The sequence below is a fragment of the Notechis scutatus genome, chromosome 9 (genome assembly GCF_049901735.1).
Source record: "Notechis scutatus isolate UNSWTSFEM ecotype Mainland chromosome 9, rNotScu1.2, whole genome shotgun sequence".
Classification (NCBI taxonomy): Eukaryota; Metazoa; Chordata; class Lepidosauria; order Squamata; family Elapidae; genus Notechis; species Notechis scutatus.
In genome coordinates this window covers 19,844,173-19,856,611 of record NC_142017.1, presented here as the reverse complement: position 1 = coordinate 19,856,611, position 12,439 = coordinate 19,844,173, and the positions used below count along the sequence as shown (strand labels likewise).

The 12,439-nt window shown below is 43.4% G+C and overlaps 1 non-coding gene across 1 annotated transcript; it reads left to right on the top strand.

Moving 5' to 3' along the window:
* The first annotated feature begins 5,761 nt into the window (after positions 1 to 5,761).
* Positions 5,762 to 5,863, top strand: LOC148129852 (U6 spliceosomal RNA). The gene has a single exon (XR_015750671.1). It is a non-coding gene; the product is annotated as a U6 spliceosomal RNA (small nuclear RNA).
* Positions 5,864 to 12,439: the final 6,576 nt, after the last annotated feature.

Here is a 12,439-nt window from a genome sequence, read left to right as displayed (position 1 = left end):
ACTGGTTAGAACAGGGGTCCCCAACCACCGGGCCGCGGACCGGTACCGGTCCGTGGATCACTTTGCACCGGGCTGTAAAGAAACTAAAAATAAAATAAAAATGGCGGTTCGGTGAATGCTGCTGGGATCAGGGATCAAGGACACAAATGAAAGAAGGGGAGGGAGGAAGCAACCAAAGCCTGTCCTGCTCTCTGGCTCAGCGGCTTCGGTTTCCTCCCGCCTCGTTCCTCTCTGTCGCTCTCTCGCTGCTCCACCAGCCCAGGAAGAAACTGCTTCAAAGAAGCCGGGGGGGTGTGGCTTTTCCTGTCGGCGCAGCTCCCCTGAAGCGCCCGTTCACCCCCACCCCGCCGCCAATCAATCCAGGTTCAATCCAGTGCTCCGTTCTGCCTGCCTGCCTGCCTTCGTTTGTTTTGGAGCAGCTTCGGCTGAGAATAATAACTATTCGCCTCTTTTACTCAGCCGAAGCTGCTCCGAAACAACCAGAAACGCAAGCAGGCAGGCAGGCAGAGCGGAGCACTGGATTGAACTGCTGGCGGCGGTGGGGTGAACGGGCTCTTCGGAAGAGCTGCGCCCGACAGGAAAAGCCACCCTGCCAGCTTCTTTGAAGCAGTTTCTTCCTGGGCTGGTGGAGGAGCGAGAGAGCGACTGAGAGAGGAACGGAGCAGATACCTGAGGGATGAGGCTGAGGGAGGGAGGGAGACACCTGAGGGATGGGGCTGAGGAAGGCAGGGCCGAGAGGCGGGCTTCTCAGCCGTCCTGCAGGGACTTGTCCTGAGCCGCGGAGACAGCCGTGGGCGCCGCCCAGAGCTCAGTTTTGAAGCGCTCCTCAGCCTGGCGCAGTTCCTGAATCTGCAGTTGAAACCTTCCGTTTTAAATGTCCCAATAGAAGAGACTATCTGTCGCTCAGGGATGCAATGAGGAGGCATTGGCACTCCCTGAACTTGGTGGTTTGCTGACAGATGTTTTATTACCCGACTAGGTAACAACATCAGATGTTACCTAGTCAGGTAATTAAACGTCTGCAAGCAAACCACCAAACTCGACTCCCTCCCCCGGTCCTTGAAAAAGTGTTTCTGCGTGAAACTGGTCCCTGGCACAAAAAGGTTGGGGACCACTGGGTTAGAACCTGCTGAATATCACCTCTGTTCTGAAGGCAACTACTGTTCCACAGGTTGTTTCCCCTGTCAGAATATTTCTCCTTATTTCCAGGTTGAATCTCTCCTTGATCAGTTTCCTTCGGGTGCTTTGGGAAATAGCATCCCCCCCCTCCTCTCTGCGACAGCCCCTCAAGGATTGGAAGACTGCTAACACTGCTAAGTTGTGGGTGCTCCATCACTGGAGGTTTTCAAGAAGAGGCTGGACAGTCATTTGTCCAGGATGGTATAAGGACTGCAGTGCCTCGAGTAGGGGGCTGGAGTTCAACAAAGTCATCGTTCTTAACTTTGCCTGATGAAAATAGAACAGATGCTGAATAAGGAAGATGTCTTCCTTCCTCTTCTTCAGCATGTTTCCTCTTTCTTTGCCCCAGATGTCAAAACCCAGAATTTTGGGCCAAGGGCTGCTGTGAGGTCATCATATGTCACAGATCTATCTATCTGGAGTCCCTGCCTTTAATTTCAGGCCCATTGATGCATGTGTGAACTAAGAAGACAGGCATAAAGTTCACAAGAGAAATATTAGCCCCTAATAATATTAGCCCTATAATTAACCCAAGTAACAGTTCAATCATTTCTCAGGAATAAACTAACCTGCATGAAAGATGGTTTGAGTGTCTATAGGGAGGTGGGGTCAAAAAAAACTCAAGATGACAACTATAGCCATGCCATGGAAACCTCCCTTTTCTACATATAATTTAGGGTGAACACAAAAGAGTGCAGTCATATGTTTGGGGGTGCCATGTAGTGACTTTTTGACCCATGTGGGAGGGGGCATAGCTTCAAGTATAGAAGGCCACTTCTGACTCTGTCCTCAAAGCAACCGTCTTGTTATTACCATTCCCACACTCTTCATTTGGACTCCACTGGAAGCAATGAATTTTTTTTTTCAAAATCCTTCTTGCCCCATTGAAAGGTATTGAACAGACTATGGATTCAATGGAAAGTTGGTGGGTCATTTTGTATACATTAGGTGTTTTTTTTTTCAAATAAAGGAGAATATGTGTAGCTCAGGGTTGAAATGCGGGGACCTTGGTGCTCTCTGAAATATTCTTGCAGACGTTTCATTAAAAAAAATATTTTTGGCAGAAAAAACAATTTCTACCATCCTGCCTTCAATCGAGGACCTGTATATTGCAATGAGTCAAAAAGAGGGCCAGACATAAACTGTTTCAACTCCTACCTTCAAAATGACGCTATAGAGCCCTGCACACCAGAACAACTAGACACAAGGACAGTTTCCCCCCGAAAACCATCACTCTGCTAAACAAATAATTCCCTCAACGCTGTCCAACTCTTTACAAAGTCTGCACTACTATTATTCTTCCCTATTACTTATCTCCTTTTCTACTTAAACAAAAATGGAAAGGACAATGTTGAAGGCCAGACAAGGAATAATGGATGGAAACTGAACAAGGAGAAATTCAACCTGGAAATAAGGAGAAATTTTCTGACAGTGAGAACAATCAACCAATGGAACCGAAGTTGCCTTCGGAAGTTGTGGGAGTTTCATCACTGGAAACTTTCAAGAAGAGACTGGACTGCCACCTGTCAGAAATGGTGTAGGGCCTCTTGCTTGGGCGGGGGATTGGACTAGATGACCTACAAGGTCCCTTCCAACTCTGTTAATTTGTTAAGAGACTAAAACATATGATGAAGCCTAAAACATATGACTGGAGACTAAAACATATGATGAACCATGAATGGTTGCAGGAACTGAGCATGGCTAGTCTAGTGAAGAGAAGGACCAGGGGAGACAGGAGAGCAGCTTCCAATATTTGAGGGGCTGCCACAGAGAGGAGGAAGGGCTCAAGCTATTCTCCAAGGCAACTGAAGGCCAGACAAGGAACAATGGATGGAAACTGAACAAGGAGAGATTCAACCTGGAAATAAGGAGGAATTTTCTGACAAAGAGAACAATCCACCCATGGAACAGAAGTTGCCTCCAGAAGTTGTGGGAGCTTCATCCCTGGAGGCTTTCAAGAAGAGACTGGACTGTCAAACCACTTTCCAGCCTAACTTAACTTTGAATCAGCATGCCCAGAGATGCCACCAGCCCAACAGATAAAAAGCAGTGAAGTAGAGCAGAGATGGCCTTATTCTTCGTAGGAGACAGACTTTGCCATTTCATAGAACATAGAATCACAGGGCTTGGAGACCTTCTAGTAGGCTCACAATATTGTGGAGGGCTCACAATACTATCCCAGTCAATCAATGTTTGGGGAGCCTAGTCATCGCGTTCTTCACCCAATGCTCACCAGCTTTGACACATACTTTCCTGCCGTTCTTCATGCCAAGCCTAGAGGAAAAATGAGAGAAGAAGAGGAAGTGATTTCCACCCCGAACAGCCCAGTGATGTCAAGAAATTTCTCCTTATTTCTAGGTTGCTTCTCTCCATGATTAGTTTCCACCCATTGCTTCTTGTCTTGCTTTCAGGTGCTTCCTTCTTTCTAGTAGCCCCTCAAATATTGTAACACTGCTATTTGGTGGGCTGCCACCAAGAATAGAGGTCAACTTATTGTAGTTCTGGAGTTTCTGGTTGAAATTGTCTTTGTAGTCCTTCCATACAAGAAAGGCTATCTTAAGAGCCAACTTGGGATACTGATAGAATAGAATAGAATAGAATAGAATAGAATAGAATAGAATAGAATAGAATAGAATAGAATAGAATAGAATAGAATAGAATAGAATGAGTAGAGTAGAGTAGAGTAGAACAGAACAGAACAGAACAGAATAGAATAGAATAGAATAGAATAGAATAGAATAGAATAGAATAGAATAGAATAGAATAGAATAGAAAAAATAAATTCTTCAGGAGTCAAGAATCTTAAGGTAAATTTAATGATACTTAATGATAGTCATAGGGTACAATAAGCAATCAAACATACTGGATGGAATAACTTTCAACTTATTTAAGGCCATCAATCTTGAAGTTTGATGCATCTGGGCCAGGGGTCCCCAACCACTGGGCCCCGGACCGGTACCGGTCCGTGGAACATTTTCTACTGGGCCGCTGGGCACCGCCATCTTGTTTTGATGAGAAAGTGCTTCGGGTGAGCTTTTCCGGTTGGAAAGCGGCGTTTGGGTCCTGAAGGAATCCTCATGCCTTAGTTTCATCGAAGGGGGCCTTCAAACAAAACTAAGGTGCGAGGATTCTTTCATCACCCAAGGCAAGGCGAGCAGTGACCGTCCCGAAGCCGTCCCGAAGCCCATCGACAAAGGTACAAAGGAGGAGTTGAAGGTGGTGGAGAGAAGTGGGGGATGGCTGGCTGGTCGGTCGCTCGGCTCACCTTGCCTTGTCATGCGTGCTGATGCTGGTACTGGGCCGTGGATCATTTTGTGATGCCGGTACAAGGTTGGGGGCCACTGATCTGGGCTATACTTTAGAAAAAAATGTTGTCATATTAACTGGTTTGGGTGTTTAAGGTCTACATCATGGGTGTCCAACCTTGGCAAATTTGAGACCTGTGGATTTCAACTCCTAGAATTCCACAGCCAGTTGAAATCCACAGGTCTTAAAGTTGCCAAGGTTGGACACCCCTGATCTACCTTGTCCATGGTCTACATGGTGTACACTTCTGGTCTACATTGCCTATGTTTTACATGTAAGCAAGTAAGAGGATAAGTGTCAGGTGAAAACGATCCACAAAAATGAGGAGAATAATATAGCAGATGAAGATGGTGGACTAGGAGAAAGGAAGTTTAGCTTTTAGTCCTTATTTGTTCATGGAAGCTCTCAGAATGTCTTTGGGCCAGTCCCTATCAGGCGCAAACAATCAGGTCCACACATGAAGGTCCAATTTAACTGATTTATTGCTACTCGTGCCTATGCACAGGAATTTTCTCAACTAACGGCTCATATCTTCTTGGGATTAGACAGGGGTCAGTGGAATTCAAGGGAGGTTGTGGCTTGTGGCTACGTAGGGATGCTAGGTTTATTCTTCTTTTGATTCCATTCCCAGGTTTTGCCACTCCTTCTCCTACAGTTCCACTCTTTAAATCTAGAACCCATAAGATGCAGTAGCAGAGGTCCTGGATTAAGGAGCAAGGAAACTCAGGTTCTAGGTCCCCTACCCTCCACCTCAGATGCTCCTTGGAGACCAGCCCTCCCTTCTCAGTCCAAGAGACAGGCTGGTGAAAAACAAAAAGTCTAAAACTCCCTGGACACTATACTGTTTTTGAGTTTCATCTCAAGCGTGGAAACTCCCAATGGGATTTTTTCTTAACCCACAATGCTTATTGTTGAGGAGAACAATGAGAAGATGGAGCGCCACCTATGCTCCTCCCAGCATCATTAGATTGACATTGACTCTTCCAATTCTTAGGAAGGGCCTGAAGATTTGATGCCGCCATCTTGTCTGGAGATCTGGTAGTGGTGGAATAGAGCCAGCTAAATGGCTATATAGTTAGACTGCACTTGATGATTTTCATCATTTTTATGGGGTTTTAATGGTTTTTGTTTTATGATTTTGATCATTTTTAAATTGTTCTTTGTTTTAAATTTGTGAGCCTAATATGTGAGAGGGGCAGCTATCTAAATTGAATGACTCAACAAACAAATGCAATCCAATTCTGGTCACCACGATAGATAAAAAGATGTTAAGATTCTGCTTCGGCAGCACATATACTAAAATTGGAATGATACAGAGAAGATTAGCATGGCCCTGCGCAAGGATGACACGCAAATTCGTGAAGCGTTCCATATTTTTAGGGGCGTGCATAAGCGCACCAACGTGCCTACCGTCCCTGTCCTATTGTTTCTCTTATTCTTCTTTTATTTTTCTTATATGTACCCATTTCATGTATTCACAACTATGTATACACTTATACTTATTATCTTGTAAACAATTGGCAAATCAAATAAATAAATAAAAAAATAAATAAGAGCAACAGAGATGATGAGGGAACTGGAAGCTAAAACAAATGAAGAACGATTGCAGGATTTGGGGATGTCTGGTCTAGTGAAAAGAAGGACCAGGGGTGATGTGATAGCATTCTTCCAGTATGTAAAGGGCGTTGCCATAAAGAAGAGGGGATCAACCCATTCTCCAAAGCACCTGAAGGCAAGAGAAGAAGCAATGGATGGAAACTAATCAAGGAGAGAAGCAACCTCGAACTAAGGAGGAAAGTCCTGACAGTGAGAACAATTCATCCGTGGAACAGTTTGCCACCAGAAGTTGTGGATGCTCCAACATTGGAGACTTTCAAAAAGAGGCTGGACAGGCATTTGCCCAGAATGGTACAAGGACTCCTGGTCAAGCGGGGGGTTGGACTAGAAGACCTCCAAAGATCCCCTCCAACTTTATTACTTTGTGTTCTATGTTCTCTTGGGAAAGCTAAGATGAAATGCTAATAAATGAACGAACGAACAGCCATGTGATTACGGGAGCATTCAAAAAAGGGAGGTAGAAACATTAGGCTCCCGTCTTTTTGCTCCAGAAGCCCAGGCAGAATTACAGTCTAACAAATATAAATCTCTTTATTTGCAAGAAAGAATCAGCCTGACCACTCGGATTTTACGGCTAGCGGAAAGCATGGCTCTACTAAATAATTCTGCTGCAATTTGTCTTCCACAAAGTTAAAAGCAAAAAAAGGGGATATTTCTTTGAGATAAACTCACAAACTCCACTCTGTCCGGTTGCCAAGACCATGGAAAGCATCTGTCTGAAGAATGTAAAATCTTGTAAGCCAAAGTGGGATTACGGGAGGAAAAAAAATCAGAGAGGGGAAGGCTGCTTTATGAAACCAAATCAACATCTTCCTACACAAAAGGAGCAATCTCTTCCACAAAGTTGGTTTGAGGGCTAGAAGCTTAGAATCCTAAGGCTGGAAGAGACTTGGGAGGTTCTCTACTACAACCCGCTGTCCAAGGCACGAGACCGCATATCATCCTGGAGAAATGGATGTCCAATCAAATGTCAAAAGCTGTAGAGCCTGGTTGCCTGGTTGGATGGAGATCACTAGGAAATCACAAGGTTGTAGCTTAGTCCTGTTTGAAGATGTGGTAAATGTCAACTCCCAGAATTCCCTAGCCGGCTGGCTTGCTGGGGAATTCTGGGAGTTGAAGTCCACACATTTCCAAATTGCCAGGGTTGAGAAACACTGACCTAGACTGTGAAGCCTGCTCCCTCCCATACCAAAAAAGTCCAAGAGGAAGACCAAATGTGGACTTCCATATTGTTGACAAGAAAACACAATGAATAATGGATGGAAATCGAACAAGGAGAGATTCAACCTGGAAATAAGGAGGAATTTCCTGACCATGAGATCAATCAACCCATGGAACAGAAGTTGCCTTCAGAAGTTGTGGGAGCTTCATCACTGGAGGCTTTCAAGAAGAGACTGGATTGCCACCTGTCAGAACTGGTGTAGGGTCTCCTGCTTGGGCGGGGGGGTTGGACTAGATGATCTACAAGGTCCCTTCCAACTCTGTTAATCTGTTAAAAATGTGTTGTGGGTCTAATAACCATTCATACTAGCAGTTCCAGCTCTCATAATACATTGATGTTTCTTCATCTTTTAATGCTAGGGTTAATTTATCCATTTCTGCACAATTTAGTATTTTTTGAATAATCATTTCCTCTGATAGAGTATGAGGTTGTTTCCAACATTGTGCAAAGGCCAATGGTTAGATCAAAGATGGGCTACATAACATTGTAAAAGAGGACAAGCTATAACTGTAGTGGTAATTGTATATTCGCATTAAGGATTACTTGTAAATATGGCATAAAATAAGGACAGAAATAATGACCCATAAACTGTCGAAGATGAAATTGTTTTTAATCACTTTTTGATTTCTTTTTACTTTTACTTCTTTTTTCTTTTTCTCTCTTCTCTCTTTTACTTCTCAACTTTGTTTTGCTTTTGCTTTTCTACATCTGTGTATGTGTTGTTTGTTTATTTTAATTGTAAAATTAATAAAGCATGTTTTAAAAAATGTGTTGTGGGAAGTGTCCCCAAAGCAAGTTTATTTTCCCCCTTTTGAGCTGGGAGCTGACTCAAAACCTACCCAGAGAAGAAACCAACCTTTGTAAATAGATGTTGGGGTTATAGAGGCAACATTTCTATATAACTTAAGTCACAGTCATCCGTAGGGCCCCTATATTATTTTTTCATCATAACCTCTATAGATTGCAACTTCAGCTTTCAAACAGGAACCGTTCCAGTGACAGAGGCTTGACTTTTCAACCAAAGCGAAAAACAACAAGTAGAATAGGGTCAACACACCTCAAGGACGTAAGCAATTGGATACAGTCCTTAGTATATTCCATATTAGTATATTTAGCTTGCCTTCAGAAGTTGTGGGAGCTTCATCCCTGGAAGCTTTCAAGAAGAGACTGGACTGCCATCTGTCAGAAATGGCGTAGGGACTCCTGCTTGGGCGGTGGGTTGGACTAGATGACTTTACAAGGTCCCTTCCAACTCTGCTATTCTGTTTTTTTCTGAGCACAAAGTCTCAAGCGGTTTCCAAGCAGAAAGAAAACTAGATGTATTCTTTTCTTTGAATCAAGCAGTTAATTTGGGCATCTCTGCCAGCTCCGTCAGTATTTCCATTTGCTCTTCCTTTGTGGTGGTTAGAATATCTCTCCATTTTTATGCAAGAAAGCATTCTTGCTGTCCTCAGCATAAGTAACTGCAATGCTCCAGATCTGTTTTTCAAGTTCCTTGTCTAGTAAAAGAAGTGAAGTGAACTGAGGAAAAGAAGCGAAAATGCAGAGAAAGCAGTGGTTATGGGAAAAGGGGGTTGAAATAGCATTAAAATTGCAATGGAATATAGCGAGAAGTTTCTTTTGCCAGAAGGGGAGCTACAATTCCGGAGAAGTGAGAGGTCAGTCTGGTTGTGAGAAAAAGAAGAAGAGGGAAAACCCCCTAACAGTTCACAGAATACATTTTGTCTACAGGTATTAAAATAATAAAGCTTGTCATTCTCGGTTTGGAGCCTGACCAAAATTACAGAATTGTGGAATTGGAGGGCACCCCAAAGATCATCACATCTAACTTTTGCGGTTGGAGTAAAGTCATCCACGGGGTGATGCCCAGCCTCTTCAGAAAGACTTCAAAAGGGAAGATCCACAGCTTCCCCGCATGGATGGCGGCACAGAGCTATTTTGAGTTCAGTTTGTAGTGTTTACGGCTAATAAGATGCAGAAGCTCAGAAACTACCCAAACCAACATTCCAGGACTTGTTTACTAATGAATTCATTATAATGGGTTGTAATATATTTTTCCCCTAGGTTGTGAAACCAAAACGCAACTTTCTTTTCCCAAGTAAGACTGATATTAAAATATGAAGGGGGAGGGAAGGAAAGAAGGGGAAGGAAAGGAAGATAGAAGAAGGGAAGGGAAGGGAAGAAGGGGAAGGGGGAGAAAAGGGAAGGGAAAAGGAGGGAGGAAAAGGAAGGGAAGGGGGAAAGGAAAGGAAAATAGAAGAAGGGAAAGAAAGGGAAGGGAAGGTGTAACAAATTCTGCCTGCTCATACAGGAGGAACCAGTGGAGGGAAAGGATATCCATCCACTTCTTATGAAACAACACCCAGGTAGCATTTTGCTGCATCGTTCCCCCTCTCTCAGTCTTTCTAGCACCACTGATGAATAGAAAACCAAATGAAGAAGAGAAGAAAATAATTCAGCAAAGCTTAGAACAGAAGCTGGTGGAGAAATAACCAGATGGAACAATAGGAGCATTAATAGAGGCATAGGAGGCTTCTAACCTCTCTTCACAAAATAATAGTAGCAAGTTAATTTAAGACCCAGTGGCTGCATTCACCATCCTAGGGATGGTTCCTTTAATAATTAGTTGTGGATGGCTTGGGTGTGATATAAATGCAGCACCCTGAGTTAGTTTATGGTTCTGTATCTTGTGGTGGAATTTAATTGACCTTATTTATTTATTTTTATTTATTTGATTTGACAATCACTTACAAGATAATAGCAATAAGAATAAACATGAGTATGAATACAGGAAATAGGTACGAATAAATGGAGACAATAGGACAGGGATGGTAGGCACGTTGGTGCGCTTATGCACTCCCCTTACAGACCTCTTAGGAATGGGGTGAGGTCAATAGTGGATAGTCTGAGGTTAAAGGAGGGGGGGTTTAGAGGATGTAGCAACAGAGTCAGGTAGTGCATTCCAGGCATTGACCACTCTGTTGCTGAAGTCGTACTTTCTGCAATCAAATTTGGAGTGGTTTACATTGAGTTTGTATCTGTTGTGTGCTCTTGTATTGTTGTGGTTGAAGCTGAAGTAGTCATTGACTGGTAGGACATTATAAGCAGATAATTTTGTGTACTACACTTAAGTCCAACTGTAGGTGGCGTAGTTCAAGGTTGTCCAAGCCCAAAATCTCAAGCCTGGTGGTGTGGGTATTCTGTTGCAAGCAGAGGAGTGCACTTCTCGTGAAATACTTCTGGACTCACTCAATTGTATTAATGTCCGATATACAATGGACTCAGTGAACTTGGTTGAACTCAGATTCTAGGTAGGACTGGATCTGTTCCCACTCAGATGAGAGATTACCTGACACTCCAGAGCTGTAGGCTAAACTAGGAAGTCCAAAGGCATCTTAGGAGGCGGCAATGACAAACATCTTATGCCCAGTTGCCAGGAAAAAACTCCACAAACATGTCCATGAAGACACACCAGGAACCAAGCTTGATTTAATGGAGGCCTTACATGTTATCATGCAAACCCCCAAATGTTTACTATCATGACAGGACTAAGATGTTGTGCAAAACAAGCAAAAAAAAGAACCAGCTGTTGAGTTAGGTAGCTATTAAAAAAGCATGAATGTTTTATATATCAACTTCTCCCTCTTCACATCGCTCTAATCTGCATCGTATTTCAGATTAAGACACATCCCGCTGAAATAAGTACACACCTCTCTGGCCTGACTTGATAAGAATCCTGTTTTTAAAATAGGAAAATAGCAATAGCACTTAGACTTATATACCGCTTCACAGTGCTTTACAGCCCTCTCTAAGCGGTTAACAGAGTCAGCCTCTTGCCCCCAACAATCGGGGTCCTCGTTTTACATACCTTGGAAGGATGGAAGGCTGAGTCAACCTTGAGCCTGGTGGGATTTGAACTGCCAAATTGCAGGCAGCTGGCTGCAGAAGTAGCTTGCAATACTGCACTCTAACCACTGCGCCTCTCCTCTCACCTCTCCTTCTTTTCCTATTCTATTCTCTCATTCCTCTCTTCTTCTCTCCTCCCATCCTCTTTCCTCTCTTCCCTTCCCTATTCTATTCTCTCTCCTTTCCTCTCCTCTCCTCTCCTGCACTCTTCTCTCATCCCATCTTATCATCTATCTTACTTTACCTTACCTTATCTTTATGGTTGATGATACCATAAAGATAAGGTACCTTGAATAATACCTAAAAATTCACCGAAGCCATGGAGCAAAAACGCTTGTCATTCTCCCACATCAGCCAAGCCTCACCAGATGCCAGTCTGCCATAGATGGGGGGGGGCATGGAGGGGAGGAAAGGGGGCAGCAAGGGAAGAATCAAAGCAACCCATAGTGCCACCCTATGAAAGTCGTTGGCTGCTTCAAGGACAAGGCATGGAATGGAGCATCATGCAATCCACCAAGACAGGGACAGTTCCCAAAACAATTTATTTTAAATTAATTGAACCGGAGAAGTGGGGAGGTAACCAGGGGGGAGGAGGAAAAAGGGGAAAGTTATCGCTTTTAAATGGGAAAACATGTTCCAGCTTAGTGTCAGACCTTCCCCAACTTGGTCTTCGAGGAAAGAAAGATTCCCAACTCCATTTTTAGAGAAAGGAATTATTTTCCTAAAGGCCAAGTGATTTAATATAAGGCAAAGCTAGAACTGAGGTTTTCACATGGTAAAAGCTACCTGGATAACTTTCGCCAGGGAAGACTGGATTAGGAAAACAATACCAGGTACACCAGTACCATATTGTGGACTTAGGACCACCGTCATTCTTACCTGGACCCCAGCATCATGCTGGAGTCTTCCCTTGCTGTATCGTTATGGGATGAAGATAACTATCTTTTCACACTATGAAGACGACAATGCAAAGATTGGACATTAGATGAATCTCAGCATAACTGTGAGTTATAACTTGAGGATGCCTTATATAATCCAATAAAGTAACTTTGTATGGCAGCCTTTGTAGCGTTGAGCTACTTATCCCAGGAATTTTGGGAATATAAAATTACCTGGGACAAGAAAGTGAAAAGATATTTATTCTGATTTTCTCTTAGATCAGTAACAAGAAATTTGAATTATGGCTTAGAAGAGAGAAGAGGAACCATT